The sequence below is a fragment of the Erinaceus europaeus genome, chromosome 2 (genome assembly GCF_950295315.1).
Source record: "Erinaceus europaeus chromosome 2, mEriEur2.1, whole genome shotgun sequence".
Lineage (NCBI taxonomy): Eukaryota > Metazoa > Chordata > Mammalia > Eulipotyphla > Erinaceidae > Erinaceus > Erinaceus europaeus.
In genome coordinates this window covers 23,474,429-23,499,726 of record NC_080163.1, presented here as the reverse complement: position 1 = coordinate 23,499,726, position 25,298 = coordinate 23,474,429, and the positions used below count along the sequence as shown (strand labels likewise).

Here is a 25,298-nt window from a genome sequence, read left to right as displayed (position 1 = left end):
AGACAATTCAGGATGTAGAGATTACCCACTTTGACATTCTTAGGATAAGTTCTCCATAGGTAATGCTTCTCAATAGGAACTGAATAATGTGGAATAGACTTTATTTTACTTTTTTAAAAAGTAATATTTAATCGTGAAGACAGACAAGGGGAAGTTTAAAAACTGAAAAGGGTGGAAGACCATAAAATAATTGACAAGTGTCATAACTTTGAAAGTAAATGAAATTTGAAGTAGAAAAATATAGTCAAACTAAATTCAGGAGAATTTTCTATTTTTCTGGTCTGTGCACCCTCTTTTATCCAGCCTCACTGGAATTCACTATTTAGATCACAACCAGAATTCTCCTATTGAAGCACAAGCCTGGTAGTGACACCAAAAAAAAGAAAGAAAAGAAAAAAAGAAGACATTTAGGAGTTCTTGACAGATCACAGCAGACATTGATTGCACTGCTTATTTTTGAGTATAGTTATGAAATGAAGAACTATAATTTGATGTTTTATTCTTTTTTAATTTTTCCTTTTTGTTGCCCTTGTTGTTTTTCATCATTGTTGTTGTTATTGCTGTTGTTGTTGCATAAGACAGAGAGAAATAGAAAGAGTAGGGGAAGACAGAGGGGGGAGAGAAAGACAGACACCTGCAGCCCTGCTTCACTGCTTTGTGAACCCCCTGCAGGTGGGGAGCCCGAGGCTTGAATCAGGATCCTGATGCTGGTTTGTTCAGTTTCTGCCATGTGTGCTTAACCCACTGCACCACCGCCTGGCTGATGTTTTATTCTCTATTGGATTTCATCCTTACATGTTTGAGAAGAAGTTGATATTCCTACTTATGTCTGTAAATAATTCATAATTAGAAGCAGTCAGCATAGATTTAAGAGAGAGAAAGAGAAAAAAGAATAAATCCAGGTACTTGTGTCTTTATACCTACCACCCCACAGGAACTGACAGTCTGACTCCTAAAAGGCCTATTTTCACATACAATGTCTTAATTTGGAGGAGGATTGAGTCACTCATGACAAACTAATTTTCTTCTTTATGTTATAGGGCACACTGAGCAATGCCAGAGAGAGATTGAAGAGAAGATATCCATAAAAGTTGTCAGAACAATATAATGAGAATGGTATTTCTGATTATGGTTTGGAAATCAACCTTATGAACTATTATTTTAATTGTTGAAGATTCTTTGTTTGGGTTTTGTTAGCGATTTCAAAGATATAAATACTGATGACAGCAGATTGAACTCATATAAAGATGGGCATATTAAAAGCACTCAATAAAGTATTTTTGCTCCTGTCTGATTGTCTGATCTTTTCTATATACAGTTAATGGAAAATCACAACAGGCTTCTCGGTGGCAATATTGGTATGAATTAGTTACCTTTTTTTTTTTCAATCAAATTTTCATCTTCTCCTGGGACAGACTTCCAGGAAGAAAGCTTTAGCAAAATACCTTTTGATACAATGTTCCAACTTTGTTTGTGTCCTCAAATATAAAAACTCTTACAGTTAGTGCAATTAGGATATTAAAATAACTCTTGATGAGAAAGCCAATATGATCTTATTTTTTCACTTTTTTTTTGTATCCCTCTTCAGAGTTTAGGAAACAGAAGTCATGACTACAAACCACAAAAATATTTGAAAATTGAAAGCTTCATTAGTTCTGGATCAGGATGAGCAAAGCTTATTAACAGACCACAGGAAACTCATCTTCCAGATAATGAAGACCAAGTCAAATGAGCAACTACAAATAATACAAACAACACATTTATTTAGAAAAATAAACTGAAAATGCTGTTTGTTTGTCTAGTACATTTTCTCATGAAGCATAGATAAATGGCTATAAAAATTGTTATATGTCAAATACAAATTACAAATGATTTTTTAAATCAGGAGAACATATAGATGTTCAACACAGACATTTAGTGTATAGTTCATTATATTTGACTTCTCAACTGTTTATGATATAAAATGCTCTTCATTAAAAAAAAAAACTTGACCCCTTTTTTTCATTTATTTGACCACACTGATGCTTTTTTCATTATTATCTTGATTTTGTTTTTAATCAGAGATGAGTCAATTTAATGAGATAGCATGTCAAAAGATGAAAGAGAAATCAGTGTCTGGAGGATTCTTAACTGTTGCCTCTTTTTTTTTTTGGATGCCTGCAGGAAACTACTTGTGGTCTCAAAATGCATGGGACCATCTGTGCAAATTACAGCACATATCATTACCCTGAATGGAATTGACAGTGCAAATATCAGAAGTGCATTGAGCAATCATCAGTAAGACCTGACCTTCCCCATCTTTCAACCAATATGGGACAAAAGGCTGAATGGAGAAGCATTCCAGGCAATCAACACCGATGTTGTCTTTCCATTATGGCTTTGAGGGTGGACACAAGGTGACAAATGTCCTCTTTCTACAAACACTGATATTCTGTCCTAATGCTGCTCATTGTTGCAGTGCTTTCTTGCCTGTTCTTTTGTTTCTTTACATAATTCTGTCTAGAGAGAATTTCACCTTCCCAAATGATAAGTTGATTGATAATTTACTAACTTAATTGCAAAATATAAGCTAGCTTGGGTTCAAATTTGAGTATATTTATTTCCAGGGTGAAATAAAATAGGTTTTGTTTGGTTTCACTTCTTTGTTGTATCTTTTAGTATTTTTCATATTCATTTCATTTTCTATTTATTTATTTATTTGATCTTCTTGGTAATTTCCAAGTGGAGAGATTTAAGGCTGTGGCTTTTTTTTTTCTTTTGCCCACAGGGCTCTGCTCATAGTTGTCAGTCTAGAGGCAGAAGGTTTTATGCAGATCCTATGATCATTTGTGCTCCAATATTGAGGGATTTGTTGCTCTGAGTTGAGTGGATTTCTGGATACTTCAAATTAGATCTGGCCTCAAGAAGTCATAAGGTTGAATCTGAAGTGAGAAAAATGAGCAGACATGCCTCCAAATAAAGATATTCTTTCCAGACTGAAGGAGCTGTCAGAAGAAAGCAGAAGACAAAAAATAAGTTTTAAAAAAGTGAACACAATTAATGATAAACATAAAAATCATCAAGAGTGACACAGTCATCTATTAATATTAAGCATAATTTAACATTCTTTGAATTATCAAGGGTTTATTTTAAATGTCTAAATATATTTTAAACAGATATTTCATTTAAACTTAACGTGTAAAATATTTATGACCTATTCATCAGTCTTTAAGAACAGCATATTTCAATTTCATTCCATACATCTTAATTCTTATGGCTTTAAAAATAACTTCAGATAAAATTGTTTACGTGCACATGTTTCACCTCTACAAGATGCCTCTTCAATTATTTTTTTAAATTTTTTATATTTATTTATTTTCCCTTTTGTTGCCCTTGTTGTTTTTTATTGTTGCTGTAGTTATTATTGTTGTTGTTGTCCTCATTGTTGGATAGGACAGAGAGAAATGGAGAGAACAGGAAAAGACAGAGAGGGGAAGAGAAAGATAGACACCTGCAGATCTGCTTCACCACCTGTGAAGCTACTCCCCTGCTGGTCCTTGTGCTTTGTGCCACATGCATTTAACCCGCTGTGCTACCGCCCTACTCCCACCTCTTCAATTCTTATAACATGAACTTCTTTAGTCCTTTGTTCTTATTCTCTAATGGTTCAGAAATACAGGGAACTCAACTGTAATGAATTTCATATATTTTTAGTCAAATTACTTAAAATTAAAAATGGAATGAATGAGGCTAACTATACAAAACCAAAATATATAATTTTGAAAATCCTTTCCTTTTTATTAATGTAAAGGATTATTTCTTTTATTTTATTTATAAAAAGGAATCACTTACCAAACCATAGGATAAGAGGGGTACAACTGGACATAGTTTCCACCACCAGAACTCCCTGTCTCATCCCTTCCCCTGATAGCTTTCCTATTCTTTAATCCTCTGGGAGTATGGACCCAAAGTCATTGTGAGATGCAGAAGGTGGAAGGCCTGGCTTCTGTAATTGCTTCCCTGCTGAACATGGGTGTTGACAGGTCAACCCATACTCCCAACCTGTCTTTCTCTTTCCCTAGTGGGGCGCAGAGTTCTCGGGAATCGGAGCTCCAAGACACATTAGTGGGTTGTTTAGGGAAGTCTGGTTGGCATCATGGTAGCATCTAGAACCTGGTGGCTGAAAAGAGAGTTAACATACAAAGCCAAACAAGTTGTTGAATAATTATGAACCTAAAGGCTGGAGTAGTGCAGATGAAGAATTGGGGGGGGTATCCATTTTGTAGATAGCTTGTAGGCATATTTTAGTTATATTCCAAAGGGCCTGTGGTTATATTAGTTTTACAGACTTCTTTGTGGGCCCCCATAGGACCTTGCCCTCAACTTGGATCAACAATGGTAGAGAATGTTCCATCCTCTGAATGGAGTCTGGACAACATACTCTATGCTACACCTGAGGAAGATGGGTCCTGATATTGGGGCAGCTTGGAACATTCCTACTGATGACCACAGAATGTGAGCTTGGATCTACAGGGATGCAGAGGTCACACAGGATCCTAAGCTGAATATGGGCTCCAGTTCAGATCAAATTGATGGGGTTTACAGTCAATAATATTTATACACCTTTCCCATATTTGGAAGCTACTTTCTTCCCTGATCCAGCTTTCTGGTCCTTCTGCCAGCCATGACATCATCTCCACAGACAATAACTTGGATCCACCTGCATATGAGATTTTATGATCAGGGGGAAAAAAAGACTTATTTTAAGAACAAGAATGCTTTCAAAACACTTTGTATAATGTAATTTCATTAAAATCTGTAGTTTGAACTCATTAACAAGTTGTCAAATGAATTTCCCTTGATGCAGTAAAGCTGTCAAAGAACTAGTTCTTTTTAGTTCTTTTCACTTGATAAGTTTCTACAATACTTTTTTATTGACTTATAATTACTTTATTTATTAATTTATTTTAATGATATAAATATAGAAAGAGATAAAAGAGTACTACTCAGCTCTGGCATATCGCTGGGGATGGAATCAGAGGTCTTGGAGCCTCAGGCATGAAAGTCTTTTTGCTGGGATTGGGCAGTAGAGCACTGGGCTAAACGCATATGACTCAAAGCGCGAGGGCAGGTGTAAGGATCCCGGTTGGAGGCCCCAGCTCCCCATCTGCAGGGGAGGCTCTTCACAGGTGATGAAGCAGGTCTGTAGGTGTCTATCTTTCTCTCCTTTCTATCTTCCACTCCTCTCTAAATTTCACTCTGTCCTATCCAACAACAGCTGTAACAGCAATAACTAACAGCTACAACAAGGGCAACAAAATGGGAAAAATAGCCTCCAGGAGCAGTGGACTCGCAGCACAGGTACTGAGCCCCAACAATAAACCTGGAGGCGAAAAAAAAAAAAGAAAGAAAAGAAAAAGAAAGTCTTCTCCCATAACCATTATGCTGTCTCCTCCTCAGCCCACTTTTATCTTTTAAATATATACTTATTTATCTGAATGTGAAACAGAGAGGGACAACACAGCAGTGTTCAGTTCTGGCTTATGATGGTGCTGAGGATTGAACATGAGCCCTTCATATCTCAATATGAAAGTGGCGTACTAGTTTTATGTTTCGTGCTATCTCCCTGGTCCTCTGTGATGCATTAGAATTTGCATCATAAAACCATTTACATTTGTCTCTATAAGTAAGCAATAATTTACATATAATTTAAAAAACAAAAGGAAATAAAACCTAGCCTACACTGTCAAGATGCCTACCCAGTAGCAAACATGCTCAGCATCACATAATGTGGGGTGTGTTTATGGTTTGTTTAAGTTATTTTGGTCTAGGAATATGTATGTAATATGACTTATAATAGTAGCTTTAATAAATATAAACTAACATCATAAAGTTACTAGTGGAAGTTACTAATGTAAACCTGGAACCATAACAAAGTAGCTAGTGAGTTACTAGAAAACAGAAATGGAGAGCAATGATTTTTTAATTTATATTTTTGCCTCTGGGATTAGCTGGGGCTCAGTGCCTGCATAGAGAATCCTCTGCTCCCAGCAACCATTTTTCTCCCATTTTATTAAATTGAACAAAGAGAGATTGGGGGGGTTGGGTGACGAAAGAGAGGAAGAAAGACACCACTTGTGAAGCACACCCCTCCTTGCCCCCCAGTGGGAAGGGGGGCTCAAACCAGGATGTTTGAACTGGTCTTTGCTCACAGTACTATGTGTGCTTAACTGGGTATGCCACTACCCAGCCCTGAGTGGTGACTTTACATGGATCTGTAGTCCTGTAAATTATATTGACCAGTTTCCTATTTTAGTCCTTTCATTAGACAGAAGGAGAATGTCAAGTGTGCCCTGTCTTTCTAATACAATCATACAAACACAACAAGCGATAGCAGAGTAAAGCTTTTAAGTCATTTTGTGACAAAACCATTGTGCTAGAAACGTTTTTTTTTTTTTGTTAGTCTCAACTAGCAAGACAAAGCCCTCATACTAAAAAAAAATTCAAATGGACAAATGATAGGGAAAAAAAAATCTCTCATTTCCAAAGTGAAAAACTAAAGAAGCCAACAAGCACAGTTGGTATGAGTGTCGGCTTCTTTTGATTTATCATTAAAATTTTTCCTAGGAAAAAAGACAGAAGTAGTAGAGAACAATCTTTTATGGAGCTGCTTAAGATTACACACGGCACATTAGTACAGAGGAATAGAAATGGCTTGATTAAAAGTCCCTGAACTTCACAGATCCCAAATGCTTTTCCTGTACATCGTATCTTTATCTTATCTGTACCATGTAGAAATATAGGTATCCATCCATCAATAGAAAAGGAAATGGCATGCAAACAGCTAGTAATATATAAGCAATGCTCCAATAAGCACTGAAATTTGGATTTCACTATTAAATCAAAAGTGTGCAAATCTAATCAAAGGTGATTTTGTAATTAGAGAAACCAAATTCATAAGCTTTGGGAAAAAATAATTAAAAGTATAGATTTATTTTCATAATTAAACAATATAGTAGTCTTTATCACAGTTTCAATTTATTAAAACTGGGTAGACAATAGACTACTAATTAAAGTTATATATTCTCTAACTACAGTATGCCAATTACTGCCCTAGACATCATGAATATAAAAATGTGTCTACCCTCCAAGATGAGTCATACTCGGAAAGTAAAGAGTTATAGAAATATTCATCATTGGGAGTCGGGTGGTAGTGCAGCGGCTTAAGCACAGGTGGCGCAAAGCGCAAGGATGCCAGTTCCAGCCCCCCTGCCTCTCCACCTGCAGGGGCATCTCTTCACAGGCGGTGAAACAGGTCTCCAGGTGTCTGTCTTTCTCTCCCCCCTCTGTCTTCCCCTCTTCTTTCTATGTCTCTCTGTGCTATCCAACAACAACATCAGTAATAACTATAGCAACAATGAAAAAAGGGTGACAAAAGGGAAATAAATATATTTAAAAAAATAAATATTCTTTAAAAAGATTTGTGTCATAAATAAATTTAAGTATGAAATAAAGAATAGTAGTAGAAACCTACAGAAGATAGTATTTGAACTGGAATTTCAAAAAAAAATTACAGATATTATGGTTTATGAAATATACATATTTCAAACAGAAGAAGCCAGACTGACTAAAGCACAAACTCAAGGGAAACAGTACATTCAATATGGCTTAATACATAGTAAAAGAAATCAAACCTCAAACAAAAAGACACCATACTGAACACAAGAAGACATTTACATGCCATATGTCAGACAAAAGGTCAATGACCAAAAAATAGAAAGAATTCAGAAAACTCAGCAACACACACACACACACACACACACACACACACACACACTGCAGAAAGTAGTGAATAGATTATTCACCAAAAAAGATACTCACATAGCCACCAGGCATTTGGAAAGATGCTAAAAATCACTAATTATCAGAGAAATCTCTCATTTTCTATATCCTCCTTTTTTCAATCTCTCGGTACAATCCAATAAAATGGAAAAAATGGCCTCCAGGAGCAACTGGCACCAGGCCCCTGTGATAACCCTGTTAAAATAAGAAAAATAGGGGGCCAGGTGGTAGCACAACGATTTAAGTGCCCATGGCACAAAGCACAAGAACTGGCATAAGGATCCCAGTTCAAGCCTCCTGGGCTCGCCACCTGCAGGGGATCTGCAGGTGTCTATCTTTCTCTCAACCTCTCTGCCTTCCCTTCCTCTCTTGATTTCTCTGTACTACCCAACAACAACAAAACCGCAATACCAATAATAACAGTAACAATAACAACAAGGACAACAAAATGGGAAAAATGGCCTCCAGGAGCGGTGGATTTGTAGTACAGGTACTGAGCCCCAGCAATAATCCTGGAGGCAAGAAGAAAAGAAAAGAAGAAAAGAAAAGAAAAGAAAAGAGAAAATGAGAAGAAAAGAAAAGGAAATCTCTGAAGTAAACACTATGGGTTGTTTATTAATGTTTTCATTAAGGTTAATATTATTATTATGCTTTAAAATCCAAGTATATGAGCCATTCTGAGTTGATTTTTATACATGGTGAGATATATGATATTCAGCAGACATCCATAGATACATCTGATCATCAGATTAATATTTGTTTTCTTTATTGGAGGATTAATGGCTTATAGTACATGTATAACATTCCCCAGTTTTCCACATAACAATTCAACCCCCACTAGGTCTTCCTCTGCAATTATGTTCCGGGACCTGAATCATTCCACTCACCATCCAAGTCTCTTACTTTGTCGAAATACACCAACTCCAGTCCAAGTTCTGCTTAGTGTTTTCTCTTCGATCAGGTTCTAATATAAGGTATTACTGAATCCAGTGAAGTCTTACTGAGTTATAAATATTTCTTGCAGAAATCTATGCCTCCTTGTATGCTACAAGAAAATGTCTTTAATTTGTCACCCTCAAGCCCAAATATTTTTCCCCATGAAAGAAAAGCTCCAAATATCATTTCAAGTTAAAAAGGACATTTCAGTATTTTTTATGGACTTCCACAGTGATGAGTTTTAAAATATAAGCATTCCAAAAGCATCACATTCTTTTTTTTTAATGGATGTTTTCTTCAAATACAGAGATATGGTGATCACAATTTTAAAAGTTAAAGAAATTTACTTATTTTAAAAAATGAAAAATAATTAACTCTGTGAACTAGTAATTAGTAGAAGTCCTATGGTAAGGGTTTTCACTGGGGCTCAGTTCCTGCGCTATGAATCCACTGCTCCTGGAGGCTATTCTTTTTTTCCTTTTTATTGGATAGGACAGATAGAAATTGAGGGCAGAAGGAAGAAAGACACTTGCATACTTGTTTCACCGCTTGAGAAGCAATCTGCTTCAAGTGGGGAGCCAGCGGGGCTCAAACCGGGATCCTTGTGTTATACTATATGAGCTTAAGTCAGTGTGCTACTGTCAGGCACCTCCCTATTTTGGTAAATGTTTTCTGACTCACTCTTCATATCAATGAGTTAATTGCTTCATTCTGTTAAAACCTTGTTTAAAATTATCCTTTGTTCTTTTGGAATTGAATCAATGTCAAGGTGTGTATGCACTTCAGGAGTCATTTTTGTAAATGTTCCCTAAACCCAAATGCAATATGCAAAAGTATGAATGGTACTAGATCATATTAGGCCTCTGAGTCATAAAATGCCAAGTTAATTAATTTACACAAGTAGCATCTTTAGTCGCTGAAAACATTTATAACCATTAAGGGCATCATGATTTTCTAAAAATATGTTAAATACAACTAAGGAAAAGCTATCAATCTTACAAAGAAGATTTCCAAACAAAACAGTTTTATAATTACTTATTTGATGGGGTCCTAGTGTTGACTTTAAAACTCTCATTTTACCTGAATAAATTTTTAAATCATAAATATGTAAATATGTATTTTGCATATTTATATACATGTAAATCACGTAAAATATCTGAAACTATTTAGCTGCATTTCAAGAAGAATTAACTTTTAAAAAATCTCCCTTATACTTTCTGTCATTTAGTAATACAGGGAGGAAGCTTTCCAGGTGGGGTCTTACCTCATAACACATCTGATCTGAAACATTTTCAGTCTCCAGACTGTTAAAGACCTGTTGTTTAAGCCTTTGTAACTATAATGAATGGCTCTCATTTTGAATTTTACTGCATGACAATTAAAGGAATCAGACCTGTTTTGGTAATCCACATTGCAATACACATCTGTTTTCTCAAGTGAATGAAATAATAGTAAAACATTTACCCTTTCACTTTGAAAAGAAAAAATGACCAGACTTGCTCTTGTTTCCATGAAAACCAGTTACCGGTTAAATGTCAGTGGTTTTTACTTTGGTGCCCTACTTACAATTTGGTCAGGTCCTGCTTTTAATTTCCCTTTCAGATCTTCTTACTCAACTTCTGTTTTTGAGTGGGATCATCCCATACTCATCTTTGTCTTTCTGACTTAGCTCACCTAACATAATTCTTTCTAGCTCTGTCTAAGATCGGGAGTCAGAGAAGGTTAGTTCATTGTTCTTGATAGCTGCATAGTATTCCATTGTGTATATATACCACAGCTTTCTCAGCCACTCATCTGTTGTTGGGCACCTGGGTTGCTTCCAGGTTTTAGCGATTATGAATTGTGTTGCTATGAACATAGGAGTACACACCTCTTTTTGGTTGGGTGCTACGGAATCCTTGGGGTATAAACCCAGGAGAGGAATAACTGGATCATATGGAAGGTCCATGTCTAGCCTTCTGACAGTTTTCCAGACTGCTCTCCACAGAGGCTGTACCAATTTACATTCCCACCAGCAATGTAAAAGGGTTCCTCTGTCCCCACAACCTCTTCAGCATTTGTTGCTGTTGTCCTTTTTGATGTATGCCTGTGGTGAGGGGTAGGCATGCAGCTTCCTGGGACAGTGGGGGGTGGGAGTGGGTGGGAGGGATGGGTCACAGTCTTTTGGTGGTGGAAATGGTGTTTATGTACACTCCTAGTAAAATGTAGTCATATGAATCACTAGTTAGTTAATACGAGAGGGGGAAAATTAATTGTATGTCTCGAAGTTTTTCAAAACACAAACTGAATCTTTTTAATATATAGGCTGTGTAACTGATATGCAGACTCTATCAAAAGCGTAGACCAAGTAGATCAGAAGCAACCAATAGCACAGCTATATAAAAGATACTGGGTACTGTACAGCAAACCCTAACAAAAGGACTTTTCAAAGTTAACCCAATTACCAAATAATGTGATAACATTAACTATCCATTGTCTTTTTGAACCCTAAGACAGCAGGAACCTCACATCTCCACTATACAGCCTCTACTTCCCCCAGTACTAGAACCATTGGATAGGGTCCACTTTCCCGTATGCCTCTCCCAATCCATATCAAATAATATTGCATCTGCCAATCAAACCTAACCAACGCAATGATTGCCACCTCAACATGCTTCAGCTCAGACTGTGTCCAGAGACTTCAGGCGTGAAATGACAACCCTTCAGCTTCATTACTCGGGTGAGACCTTTCCTTTCATAGTATTCTCTAATTGCATCCCTGGTGGATCACTTTCTAACAAAGTCCCAATACCTAGATATAGACCAGTTTCTGTGAGAGAGAGCATATGTTCACACGGATCCGTAAACTACTGCAAAATATATACCTGAAAGCAGAAGTACACTAGAGTTTGTAGTGAGTACCTCCCTAACACTTCCTTTCCACTATTACAAGCTTTGGGTCCATGATTGCTCAACAATTTGTTTGGCTTTGTATGTTAACTCTCTTTTCAGTCACCAGGTTCCAGATGTCATCAGGATGCCGGCCAAGCTTCCCTGGACTGAAGACCCCACCAATGTGTCCTGGAGCTCAGCTTCCTCAGAGACCCACCCTACTAGGGAAAGAAAGAGGCAGACTGGGAGTATGGACCGACCAGTCAGTGCCCATGTTCAGGGGGGAAACAATTACAGAAATCAGACCTTCTGCCTTCTGCAACCCACAATGACCCTGAGTCCATGCTCCCAGAGGGATAGAGAATGGGAAAGCTCTCAGGGGAGGGGGTGGGGTATGGAGATTTGGTGGTGGGAATTGTGTGGAATTGTACCACTCCTACCCTATGGTTTTGTTAATTAACCCTTTCTTAAATAAAAAAGAAAAAAATATCAGTGGTATTACTAGGCAACAGTGCTTACGATAAAAATAAATCCTGATTTGTTCACTACATCTGTTCTGGGAAGACTGTGAATGATTATAAATTCTGACTGAGATAGCGTGAGTGTGGTGCATCCTGGTAACATGTCATATTCTTTGCTTATGGGCTTTTAGAAGACAAACTCCTGCTTGAGATGCAAGACAGGTAAACCAGGCTCTCTCAGCTATGTATAAGTTCCAATTCTCTCTTTTTTAAATGCACTTCTTTTACATTTACTTATTTATTTGATAGAGACAGTTAGAAATTGAGATGAAGGGGAAAATAGGAAATGAGAAGGGATCAGGCAGCGGTGCACCTGGCTAAGTGCACACATTAAGATGCACACACACTCACGGTCAAGTCACTGGTCCCCACTTGCAAGGGGAAAGCTTCCCAAATGATAAAATATGAATATTATTTTTTAATGTATGCTTTTATCAAACTGTTTCTGGATTTCCATTCTTGTGCTGGGCTTCCTTTGTACAGTGGAGAAAAGGCAGCAACACGGGGAACCAGGAACTGGTGGTGAGGGTGAGGCGTGGAGGAAAGGAGTGCTTCAGAGAGACAGCTCCTTTATTGTTTATACACAGGGTTATATATACTGATAACCATCCAATAGGAACATAGGGGAAGTATGTAGGACCCAGTGAGGAAAGCATGTGACACTCACGCCATGTTAATTACCCCCAGGTGCACCTTATTCATGCTCTTAGTTTATACCGGCTTCTCATATCCAGCTTGGGCTCAAAGGCAAGTTACCAGCCTATAAGGACCCAAGTTATGGCCTTATAAAGGGAAGTCAGGTATCAGTCACGCAGGAGTAACGGGAACCTTATGGTATGCTGTGTAAGGAGGCAACTCTCTTGTCCCTGAGCTTGGTGTCATCTCAACCTACGGTGTTGAGGAGGACATGCCTTTAGGCCAAGTCGGCCTTGGGGTCTACCTGCTTAAGACTCAATGGAGAAGTGGCAGGCCTCTGCCCAGGCTGGGGGGGGGGGAGGGGTGTCTGTGCCTCCCACACATTCTGTGGCAGATTTTGGACTGTATGTGATCAGGAGAAGATACAAGAGAAAATGGTTTCTGCCAGGAGCCAAAACCTTAGCTAAGTCTCTCACATAACCAGTGAGCAGACATTCCAATCATTGTAACTGTGATTACCATCTAACTGTTTGGAAAGTTGCTCACCCACCTCCCTCCCCCACTACCTTAGCAGAACTTCCTCCTTGTTTGTGCATAAATTGTGACTGCAAAATAAAATTTTCAGAGCTTGATCAGAAACCTGTCTTGCTCTCGTTCTTCGGGTCTCTTGTCCCCTCAATTCTCTCACCCCCTACCCTAGGTTTCCATCAATAACCCTGCAGGCCGGGGCACCTTGCGCCCGACGTGGGACCTTTTTGGGTCTGGGGTCCGAGAGAACGTTGGTCCCCGATGGTTGACCAAGGAGCATAAGACTGCCCACTTCAGAGAAGGAGTGAGTGAAGGTTCGCATTGGATCACCGATCTAGACCAGAGTGACTGAAGATCCACGTGGTGATCGCCGCAGATTCGCCCGTCTGTGAAATTGATCCATTCTGAGGTAAGAAAGAGCGACGCAATTATGGAACAAGCATTGAGCAAGCATGGTTTATTTCTTAGGGGCCTCAAAGAGTCCCTCAAGACATGAGGAACAAGGGTTAAGAAAAAGGATCTCAAAAAGTTTTTCGATTTTGTGAATGATGTTTGTCCATAGTTTCCCTTAGAAGGGACTACTGATGAAAAAAGATGGGCCAGAGTAGGAAACTGTTTAAGAGATAACCTTCTGTTTGTGATTCTGTCTCTATTCCCATGCCTGATTCAGGAGACCCCATCCCTGAGGCTCCTGCTAAGTCCTCTCCTGTTAAGATTTACCCCTCTTTGACAACCTTAAGACCCCCCGCCAAAGATGGGCCTGATGATAGTCTTTCTCCTGAAGAGACCTTATCCCTTGATGAAGAGATGGCCAAATATCATAGTTCTGACTGGCCACCCCTAGGCTCTCCTTTGTCCAGACCGCCTCCCTATACCACCACCCTTCCGTTTTGTGCTCTGGTCCTCGACTTGGCCGGCATCACTGATTATACCACCAAGGCTAAAACTCAACTAGCACAAAAAACAGCTCCCCTTAGAAAATTAGTAGAAGAAAAACGAGACCATTTACAATTAGTTAAAGAACTGTGGGCTCTTGATTTGGCATTATCTTAAAACTATCCAGCAAAAAAAAAAAAAAAAAAAGATCCAGGTTTTTCCCTCTGGCTACCACCAATGCTCTCAGAAAGCATTAAACCAATTCTGAGTGAGATCTTATCTGGCTAGCAAGCTATTCTCTAAAGAAAGAATAACATCAATCAAACAAGACATTCTCTCTAACTTAAAAACTATTAATCAGAGAACCAGTACACACCTTTGATAGAAATTTAATGATTTTTTTCTTTAAAACTCTAAAAATGTACCTTAGCCCAGAAAAAAGAATTTCAAAGATTTTTCTCCACGTGGTAAACTAAGCCCGCCTGTTCCATCCATGCAGCCAATCACAGCACAGAGCTAGTGCTCCACAGATTGGCAAAGACTGCAGTCAATCATTCCCTAGCCACAAACACCCCTCCTAGGGGGGTGGGGTGGAGAGTCATGAGTTAGGAATCCAAAAAAACAGAGTGGTTTTTCAAGGGAAAATTTTTCTTTTCACCAAGAATGTCTGTTTTAAGTCTGTACCCTGTCTCCATTAATGTGTGTTAACCCCTAAGTAACTAAAGGTTGTTTTAAGTTTTAAATAAGATTCAGATAAGCTAAATGTGGTTTTAAAGATCCCGACTCGTAGAGTTGGCACACCTTTACCAGAGTAATATATAGGACAGTTTCGTCCTTCTGATAGCTAATATCAGCATCAATTCATTAGTTACAAGATTTTCTGAGATATCTAGGCATGGTAAAATGCCTCTACAGTCTCTCTCACTCTTGTGAGAATTGTAAATATTAACAGTACCCCAATACCAACTGCCACTGTTTGTTAATTTGTTAATTCCATGTTTGAACTGGCTTTCTAATAACCCAGTCAGTGTAGAGCAGTGGCCTTGCCAGGAAAAAAAGGGTTAAATGTGGTATTCCTGGCCTGATAAAAATTTTTCATTTGGTGGATGTGATTCAACAAAATTATTTAGAGTAAAATGGTCATCTAAAAGAAATGTTAACAGTAAAAATTTATTTTGAACATTTTCAGCTATGAGGTTTATCTTAGCTTTTTAAGTTACCTATCCAAATCAAAGTGAAAGATCAATTAAGTTGTGTACCCACACTTATTCATAGCTGCCCTAAGGGTGTGATAGCTTTGTGATAAGCAAAGATCCTAACAAACAAAGTTTAACATTTTACTTAAAATTATTTTTAAAATACTTTCTCAACTAAACAGGCAAAACTGGCTTGGGTTACTAAAAGATAACACAATGGTTATGTTAATTATCTAACGCCAGAGGCTTTTGCTCTGATAAATGAGGTTTAATTTAAATAAGGTATGTAAAAAAAATTTTTTTTCCAAATAAAACTTATCAAATAAATATGGGTTGGCCTAATGTAGAGCTGTATAAATGTTTTAGCTAACCTTTTTACATTTTATTCAAGAAGTATGCCCCTGGTTTCCCTGAAAAAGAACTCTATATATTAACATATGAGAGACTAGGTAAAAAATTAAGAGAGTTTTATGTCTGATATAGACAAAAATGTTCCGGTTAAAATTTTTATTTTAAAACTTGTTAAGAGATTTTTAAATCTTACTCATGAGTTAGTTACATTTGCTTTTACAGTGACTTACTCCTTCTAATAAAGTTGTTACTGAGATAACTCCCCTATTTAAAAAGACTACAAAAATTATTATCAAATAATTGGCTTTTGAGAGTACAGATTCTACATGTCAAACTTTAATCAGTTCTTTTAGAGAGTAAAAAAAAAATATCTGGCTTGTTTTAAGACACTGTCAGAGGTTTATTCTTGATAAATTAAGGTAATACATGGTGCTTCTGGTCTGATAGATTTGTTTTGGCAAATCCTGATTTAACAAAATTATTATTTTAAACATTTAAGCTATGAGGTTTTATTTTAGCCTTTTAAGTTGCCATATTAGAGTTCTAAAGAGCAAAATCTATCTAAGAGTTTTATATCTAGGCTTACTCATGATAGCTTTGTGATGAGTAAAGATCTTAGTAAACTAAAGTTATAATAGTGTGCTTAAACTGTCTAATCATTTTAAAATAATGCTAAAAAATAGTAAACATTTTTATCATGTCAACACATTAGGTATTGACTTTCTATAACATATTGGTATATTTTAATAAAGAGCCTTCTAAAATCATATACAAAAACTCAAGCCAATTCTAACCATTAGATCATCAATTAACTTGGTACAAGTTCTCTCCCTAAGTAAATAATTATAGGTACATCTGCACATGAAGAACTGACTGCTCATATGGTAAGATTTAAAGCTAAACATTTTTCATTTTTTATTTATGGGTGTGTGATGACTCCTAAAGTCACTCATATCCTAAAATTTTTCTCATTTTTTTACAAGCCTCTTAAAATTTTAACGCTTGACCTGCCATAGTGAGGGCACTTTACTGGCTCCTTCATTGTTTAATTAAGATCCTGCTATTCAGACTTTTAAGATTAATCCCCATTGATAAAAGCCAATGCTCTCTGGCAGATTGATGTAATTCACCTGGCCATGTTTAGTAAACAAAAACATTTTTTTTTCTCCTCAATTGGTACTTTTTCTAAATTTATGTGGGCTACAGCTCAAACAAGAAAAAGCTCAAAAACCTTAGGAGTCATATGCTCTTTTTTGCTTCAACAGACATCCAATCCATGTATTTTTGTTTCCTTTAGAACATTAAAAGCTCAATAAATAAATAAAAAAGAAGGGGAATGCACCCCCCCCAATATTCAATTGGCTAAAAAGTCAATGAAGTAATTATACTAAACCTTTTTAATATTTACAAAAATTTGAATTGTCCATTTATTATATCTCATTGACAAAGCCACCCACTCTCCCAGCCATAGAGACATATTTCTTCTTTTTCTTTTTTCAACACTGGATGTCCATGTTTTGTTTTCCTTTTATTATGGTGGATGACATTATTGATCTTGCAAAATCCACAGTCCCTGTTGGCAAGTCCTTACCACAAAGGACGCCATGGCAGTATATAGTCCAGCTAACCACACCAGCCTATCCATGTCTTCTCTTTCTTCTGACCTACCACTGTTGACTTCATCCTTACATGTTTATTGACTGCTCACTTTTCTCAAAATATTCCTCATGTTCAAGGAACCTCACCTTGACTTCTAATGTGTATGCACCTCCTCTGTGTTTTGGTACAACACCACCCTATATTTTCATGTCAATTCTTCTCTACCTGGTCCTTGCCTCCTAGTTTTGCTTGTTCCACAGCTGACCCTCTATGAAGAAGAAAAATTTCATCAGCTGGCGCTGACCAGACCAGACGTGCTGTTTCTTCCCCTGGACATCACATCCACTGATAGCTTCCCTTAGACTTGCTGGTGGTGCGCTAGGACACTTTGATGCCCCTTATGGGACCCCTGATTAGTCTTTTGTTAATGATTACATTGGGACCCTTTATTTTTAATAAGATTATTGGCTTTATAAAACAACAAATTGACTCCTTGGCATCAATACCCTTACAAATATATTACCACAGACTTGATTTGGCTGACAGAGGCTTGGCTGAACCTGAGGGTGACACATCTCTTTTAGGAGCTGCATAAAACTCAGATTTATGCACGCCAGCCTTGGCGTGGCGTGGGCACTGGTAAGGGGTGCAGGGCTAAGCACTGCAGGGGGAGGACCCTATAGTCTGCCTCTGAGTCCCCCGTGAAGCAAACCTGATTTGCATGGAGGTTGGTGTCAGTCATCAAAACTCTTCGCCATGAGTTTTCCTCACCTTAGAAATAGTGGCTCTTCCTCCCCTCCCAAAAAAGACACCAAGAGCCGTATAAGATGCGGGAAGATCAGTTCTATATTTACCTCGAGGGAGAAATCAGGTCAATACTCTCCCCCCCCTGGTTAATGCCTGCTTATCTCTTAATAAGATTCCTAGCTTTTACCCTCAATTGCCGCCTCACTTAAATTGTAAAAAGGGAGGACATGCCGGGAGCCAAAACTTTAGCTAAGTCTCTCACATAACCAGTGAGCGGACATTCTGATCATTGTGAAAGGACATTCCAATCAGTGTAACTGTGATTACTATCTAACTGTTTGGAAAGTTGCTCACCCACCTCCCTCCCCCACTACCTTAGCAGAACTTCCTCCTTGTTTGGGCATAAATTTTGACTGCAAAATAAAATTTTCAGAGCTTGATCAGAAACCTGTCTTGCTCTCATTATTCGTGTCTCTTGTCCCCTCCATTCTCTCACCCCCTACCCTAGGTTTCCATCGATAACCCTGCAGGCCGGGGCAGGTTTCATTTGGTGGATGTAATTAATACCTAGTGACCTCTGAACTATACCACCAGTGTACTTGTCTTGGTCATAGTAAGAAGGAAATCCAGCCACAAGAAAAAGAGTGTAGGAGGCTAGGAAACTTACACCATTCCTTTAGAGGGACTGAAAAAAAAAAAAGAAAGTTCGTGGAGAAAAGTGGGCTTTATTCTTGAGACAAGCAAAAGTGTTTCAGAGAGTTTTCATGCTAAAAGGTTTAATTTAATCTGGTTCTTATAAATAACTATATAATATTCTAGTAGTTTGAAAAAAAACAAAGTAGGTAAATCTATGTAAGCTAACAAAAATAAAAAGGTATAGGTGCATTTAATAAAAATCAAGTATTATTTCCCTTTCCCCATCCAGTAATTTTTCTCTTGACGATAACTGCCGGGGCTTATTGCCTATAGAATGACTTTATTATTCTCTGTTGCTTTTCTTTCTTTTCTAATACAGAGAGAGAGAGTCAAGCTAGGACCTGACCCTGACACACTTATCCACTGTTCTTGAAGCTTCTTTGCAGGTTGGGAATCAGAGCCTTGAACCCAGGTACTCACACATGGTAACATTTGCACAGTTCAAGTAAGCCACCACCTAGTCCCCATTTAGGATGTTTTACGTTCTGATCATGTATTGATTCTTAGCTCTAAGGTTAATTGTTTTGGATATATATATATATATATATATATATATATATATATATATATATTAGAACTTGTTTCATTTGATTAAATTAGGAGAAGTCAGTTATGGGTACACGTCATTGTAATTGTTCTATTCTATTAAATATCTGTCTGCTCTCAAAAAACATTTCATTTCATGCTTCACAAACTGATTACTGCAACAAAAAAAAAATCTCCTTGAAAATGACAGTTGTAAAATGAGGAAAACACTTTTGTTACTTCTGGCATCATTTTCTAAGCTGACACAACCAATTTCTTCTCCTGAGCTATCCATGGCATCTCCTAAGTTCTTGATGTAACTTATTGATAGATAGCTTTCCATCTCTCTCCTCCAGTCAGCAGAAGTACTGAGACTACCTGCATATCCACTAGCCAGAAACAGGAAATAAATTTGCAGGCAGCACTTGACATGCTGAGGATTCTTAATAAGTGTGAAAATGTTTCTCATGTTGCAACAGCGTATTGAGATGGTAAAGATACACCTTTAAGGATAGCCATTTTCTATAATAAGTGCCTGTGACCTGAACACACAGTACAGAATAACCCTTCTCAGTCAGAGTTACTGCCACAGACAATGACATGCAAAACCATTAGTTCCAGATCACAGGAAGATAAACAGTAAATGGGGGAAAAATGTCATGCTACATTTCAGACAAGCATTTTTTATCAAACATAAATAAATATATAGGCATATAAAGAATTCAAAAAGAAAAATAGCAGCTAATAAAAAAGCAGGCAGAAGATAGGAATAGACAGTTCTCTAAAGAAAAGATACACATGGTCTACAGACATATGCATAACTACTCCAATTCACTCATCACCAGAGAAATGCAAATTAAAACCACATTACACCTCACACCAGTGAGAATGGGCTTCATTAGTGAAATAAGAGAGGATGAAGAAGATGTTGAAGAGGATGTGGAGAGAGAGGAACTCTATTACACTGCTGGTGGGAATGGAAATTAGTGCAAGCATTATGGAGAACAGTATAGAGAATCCTTAAACAAATACAAATGGAAATAAATACCTTATCATCCAGCAATTTCACTCTCAGGCATCTACCCAAAAGATATAACAACACTGATTCAAAGTGATATATGCACTCCCATGTTCATAGCAGCATTATTCACAATAGAAAAAATATGGAAACAAGAAAAATGTCCTTCAACAGATGACTGGATAAAAAAGTTATGGGACATACTTAATGGAGTATTACTAAGCAACAAAAAAGATGACTTATCCCTTAAAATGAAATGGATGGAGTTGGAGAAAGCTATGCTTAATGAAACAAGTAAGGAGGTAAAGGGTAACTAAACAAAATGCTTTCACTTATATGCAAAATAAAGAGATTGAACATAGAAACGTGAAAAAAAAAAGTCAACTTATATCTCAGACTATGGGAGAACTATAGTGGTTATCACTGAAGATGGAGACAGGGACATAGACATTTGGTGACAGGAGTGGTAAGGGGGAAAAAAAAAGCCTATACTGTAAACCATTAAGCCCTCAATAAATAAATTCAAAAAAAGAAATTATTTTATGTGTGTAAGAAAGAGAAAGAAAGGCATAGATATATATGAGTCCAAAAAGTTACAGAGGCCATCTACAAAAATTTATGGGGCTCAGAGAAAACTGAAATCCATAGCCCTTAATCAAATAGCAGGAGATATAAAAGCATTGTCCTTTCTTATCAGAACTGGTATGTCTATTAGCTATTTTTTAAATTGATTTAATAATGATCAACAAGATCCTGGGATAAGAGGGGTACAATTTCACACAATTAGAACAGGGAGACCAGAAGCAAGTGGTCTTGTCAGTCTAGTAGCTATTTAACATTCTATTCCTTCTGGTTTTGCATGAATGTAGACTGTCCCCCACTAGAGAGCCACCCTGAAGCTCAACCTTTATCATAAAATTGCAGAGCACTGGCCCTGCTGAAACAGAGGCGCGCAGAGATTTCTCGGGGGGTTGGAATGTGGGGGGACAGGAGTCATCCAGATAAGTGATAAATGGGGAACCACATCTAAGCTGAAGTTGAAACCCCTACTGTAAGTGGGGTCTGGGTCAGAGTTCTGACTGGCAAAGGTGGTTTCACTCATTCGTGGAATCAAGAGATCTCATTTACATGAACTTGCCAAAAAAAGAAATAAAGAAATTCAAACAAAACAGAAGCAAGCAAACTATGTGAAAGACTTGTGAGAACTCTGGTGGTTATCTTCGGGAGATGGGAGGGTGGAGATACAGAACTTTGGTGGTGGGTGTCATGTGGAACTGTACACTGTAACCTTATAACAAACTATGAATGATAAATTAAAAATTCTTCAGCGGGGAAGCAATTACAGAAGCCAAACCTTCCACCTTTTGCAACCCACAACGACCCTGGGTCCATGCTCCCAGAGGGATAGAGAATGGGAAAGCTATCAGGGGAGGGGGTGGGATATGGAGATTGGGTGGTGGGAATTGTGTGGAGTTGTACCCCTCCTACCCTATTTTTTTTTTCAATTTATCCTTTCTTAAATAAAAAATAAATTTGAAAAATAAAAGAAAGGAAAAAAGAACTTTGGGACCCCAGGTACCACCAACAGTCAGAGAGAAAGACAGACACCTGCAGATCTGCTACACCACTTGTGAAGTCATTCTCCTGCAGGTGGGGACCAGGGGCTCTAATCAGGATCCTCATGCCAGTCCTTGCGCTTGGCGCCACCTGCACTTAACCCGCTGCACTACCGCCCGACTCCTTATAATACTTATTTTTTTAATAGGTTATCTTAATGAGAAAGACAGAAACAGAAAAAGACCAGAGCACTGCTCAGCATTGGCTTATACTGGTGCTGGGGATTGAACCTGGAACTTGGGGATGGATCAGGCATGAAAGCCTTTTTTGCATAACCATTATGCTGTTGCCTCAGTACCTACAATACTTTTTCTACATTTCATTATGGGCACAAATGAACCACTAAATTTGTCAGGACCACCACAAATTCCAATGATTAAGTATAAATTCTAGTCACTAACAAAATATTCCTTCTATGGGATAAACACTCTATATTTTACCTACCTATCTACTTATGTACTTATGTATCCTATGTCTATCTATTTATTTAAATTATAGACATTTTTTCACAAAGAGTCTTTTTAATATATAGGCTGTGTATTTGATATGCAGACTCTATCAAAAGCCTAGACCATGTAAATCAGAAGCAACCAGTGGCACATCTATATAAGATACTGGGTACTGTACAGCAAACCCTAACAAAAGGACTTTTCAAAGTTAATCCAATTACCAAATAATGTGATGATAACATTAACTATCCATTGTCAGCAGGAACCTATCAGCAGGAACTATCAGCAGGAACCTCACATCTCCACTATAGAGCCTATATTTCCCCCAGTCCTGGAACCTTAGGATAGGGCCCACTTTCCTGCATGCCTCTCCCAATCCATATCAAATAATATTGCATTAGCCGATCGCAACCTAATCAACGCAACGATTGCCACCTCAACATGCTTCAGCTCAGACTGTGTCCAGAGACTTCAGGCGTGGAATGACAACCCTTCAGCTTCATTACTTGGGTGAGACCTTTCCTTTCATAGTATTCTCTAATTGCATCCCTGGTGGATCACTTTTTAACAAAGTCCCAAAACCTAGATATAGACCAGGTTCTGTGAGAGAGAGCATATGTTCACACGTATCCATAAACTAGTGCAAAATATATACCTGAAAGCAAAACTACACTAGAGTTTGCAGTGAGTATCCCCCCCCCGCAACACTTCCTCTCCACTATTTCAACCTTTGCGTCCATGATTGCTCAACAATTTGTTTGGCTTTGTATGTTAACTCTCTTTTCAGTCACCAGGTTCCAGATGCCATCAGGATGCTGGCCAAGCTTCCCTGGACTGAAGACCCCACCAATGTGTCCTGGAGCTCAGCATCCCCAGAGACCCACCCTACTAGGGAAAGAAAGAGGCAGACTGGGAGTATGGACCGACCAGTCAGTGCCCATGTTCAGGGAGGAAGCAATTACAGAAGCCAGACCTTCTACCTTCTGCAATCCACAACGACCCTGGATCCATGTTCCCAGAGGGACAGAGAATGGGAAAGCTATCAGGGGAGGGGATGGGATATGGAGATTGGGTAGAATTGTGTGGAGTTGTACCCCTCCTATCCTTTCTTAAATAAAAAATAAATTTAAAAAAATATAGACATTTTTCAAGCTAGTACTAACAAATGTAAATTTTAAACATTATTTCTGGATTCATGACATGATCTTATCCTATTGGACTCAAAAGTAAGTTCCTAGAATTGCTTAAGGAAATAAAGCATAATAGGTATAAATTATTTCACAATACTCATATATTTTTAAAATAAACAAATAAAAATGAACAAATGTATTTGGCTGTGATGATAATAATTCATTATGTACTGAATAAACTATGTGAGATTCCACTTCTTCAAAAGATCCCGTGACTAACTGGAGCTCCTCCCACTCCCAAAAGAACTGCTATCTTCCTATGGTCTATCTTCTATAATTGAAGATCAAAGCAGTGGATTTTTCAAGAAATAAACCCATAATCCAAATCTCTGCTTAGCCCTTTTCTTTATTGCATTATTAGTATATCAATATAGACCATTTTTTAAATGAAGTAATTAGATTCCCTAATATGTATTATAGGACAATATAGATCAGAGTATACATGTTAATGGACTTAATTAGACAAAATAGCTAAATAGCTACTAGAGCACTTCAAATTTTTCCATAAACATAGAAAATTACAGTAAGTGGGGACAGATCCGCAATATGACAAAATAAGGCACTCAGCAGCTCTAACAATGAGGAGTGTTTATTGATATTAATTCTCCTTGAATCTCACAAATCATGTGCATTACACAGTTTAAGCATGGATTTTCCTCATGCAGATGATTGTGAATTCTTTTCTCTAAAGTCAATAAATAGTTTTTCAAAACCCCTTGTTCCCCAAACCTTTTTTTTTCCTGTCCCTCATTTTAATTTAATTTTCATTCATCAATGTGCCACTTAGACAAACAGTAGCGGTCAGATTGAAGAGTGCTATGAAATAACTAGTTGTGCTATTTATCCCATCCATTTGTGTATTTTCATGCAAGCTTTCCAAATCTACTGTCAATTCATATACATTCTAGTAAGTTCCATTGGAAATGAAGCATGCTAAACAAGTATACTTGCTTTTTTTTTTTTCCATGGTGGAATGAGAATGTTTTCATTAAAACCCTAAGATTGCCCTCCCCCACCTTGTTTAAACATTTCTGGCAAGCTACATCCATTTTAGGTGTCTAATTTATTTATTTATTTTTTCTTTTCTTTTTTTTTTTTTTTAATTTTTTATTTAAGAAAGGATTAGTGAACAAAAGCATAAGGTAGGAGGGGTACAACTCCACACAATTCCCAACACCCAATCCCCATAACCCACCCCCTCCCCTGATAGCTTTCCCATTCTCTATCCCTCTGGGAGCATGGACCCAGGGTCGTTGAGGGATGCAGAAGGTAGAAGGTCTGGCTTCTGTAATTGCTTCCCCGCTGAACATGGGCTGCCGGGATAGCCTGAGGGTACTTCTTCCCGAGCTAGTGCTCTCTGGGTTGGAGAGAACTCAACTGGAGCTGATCTAGGCTGCTGTGTGGGAGAGGGATCAGGAACTCGTGCTGCACCAACTTCCGCAGGAGATACACTCTGGAACTCTCGGAGCCGGAAAGCAATTTCCAAGTGTCTTTAATCAGAAGAGCAGCTGTTTTTATACTCTCCAAGTAGGGTGGAAACAGGATGTGATATAGAGAGGGTGGAGAGAAAAGTGACTGGTGAAAATCAGAGTGTGACAAGGAGGGGGCGGAACAGGCGAGAATCCTATAACTGAACCACCAATGCCCTGGAGTGCTTTATGTAAAAGTGATTTATGTAAATAGACCAAACCTTTGGATCAGTAAATCCCTATATAGGCATA

The 25,298-nt window shown here is 37.9% G+C and overlaps 1 protein-coding gene across 3 annotated transcripts in view; it reads right to left on the bottom strand.

Annotated features, from left to right (window-relative positions):
* Window positions 1-1,741: 1,741 nt before the first annotated feature.
* Window positions 1,742-25,298, bottom strand: part of PRR16 (proline rich 16) — a 368,615-nt gene continuing 345,058 nt past the window's right edge. For all 3 annotated transcript variants that reach the window (XR_009545743.1, XR_009545742.1, XM_060177435.1), the window contains exon 4: window positions 1,742-2,984. The gene's annotated coding sequence lies outside the window, so the exon portion shown is untranslated. The remainder of the gene's footprint in view (window positions 2,985-25,298) is intronic.